This window comes from Salvelinus alpinus, chromosome 2, assembly GCF_045679555.1.
Source record: "Salvelinus alpinus chromosome 2, SLU_Salpinus.1, whole genome shotgun sequence".
In the NCBI taxonomy this organism is placed as follows: Eukaryota; Metazoa; Chordata; class Actinopteri; order Salmoniformes; family Salmonidae; genus Salvelinus; species Salvelinus alpinus.
In genome coordinates this window covers 25,443,945-25,444,891 of record NC_092087.1, presented here as the reverse complement: position 1 = coordinate 25,444,891, position 947 = coordinate 25,443,945, and the positions used below count along the sequence as shown (strand labels likewise).

The window sequence follows — 947 nt, the reverse complement described above, 5'->3', positions numbered from 1 at the left end:
TCTAAACAGCTTCTAACCCCAAGCCAGAAGACTCCTGAGCATCTAGTCAAATGGCTACCCAGACTATTCGCAAATCACCCCCCCCCCCCCCAACTCCCCTCTCCGAACCACTGCCACTCTCTGTTGTCATCTATGCATTGTCACTTTAATAACTCTATCTGCATGCATCTATACTACCTCAAATAACCGGTGCCGCACATTGACTCTATATCGGTTCCCCCTTGTATATAGTCTCGCTATTGTTATTTCACTGCTGCTCTTTAATTACTTGTTACTTTTCTATCTTATTCTTATCTGTATTTTTTGAAACTGCATTGTTGGTTAGGGGCTCGTAAGTAAGCATTTCACTGTAAGGTGTCACGATCGTCTTGTGGTGAGAGAGAGGACCAAGGCGCAGCGTGTGAAAAATACATCTTCTCTTTATTTTGAAGATGAACAAACGAAACAAAAACAACAAACAGACGAACGTGAAGCTATGCAAGAACTAGTGCACACATGCAACATAGAACATAGACAATTACCCACAAATGCATGATGCCCATGGCTGCCTTAAATATGGCTCCCAATCAGAGACAAATGAAAGACATCTGTCTCTGATTGAGAACCACTCAGGCAACCATAGACATACCTAGAAACATTCACTCAACCATAGACATACCTAGAAACATTCACTCAACACAAACTCATACACTAAACCCAACACCCCCTTTACCATATAACATTTACATTTACATTTAAGTCATTTAGCAGACGCTCTTATCCAGAACCACCCAAAACGACAAAACACAAACATTCCCCATGTCACACCCTGACCTAACTAAAATAATAAAGAAAACAAAGAATACTAAGGCCAGGGCGTGACAGTACCCCCCCCCCCCCCCCAAAGGTGCGGACTCCGGCCGCAAAACCTGACACATAAAGGGAGGGTCCGGGGTGGGCCTTAATAT

General features: G+C 43.4%; 1 long non-coding RNA gene across 1 annotated transcript; it reads right to left on the bottom strand.

The window, feature by feature from the left end:
* Positions 1-401: 401 nt before the first annotated feature.
* On the bottom strand, positions 402-717 carry LOC139550764 (uncharacterized). The gene is made up of 2 exons (XR_011670121.1): positions 659-717; positions 402-628 (listed from the first exon to the last, which is right to left on the bottom strand). It is a non-coding gene; the product is annotated as an uncharacterized lncRNA (long non-coding RNA).
* Positions 718-947: the final 230 nt, after the last annotated feature.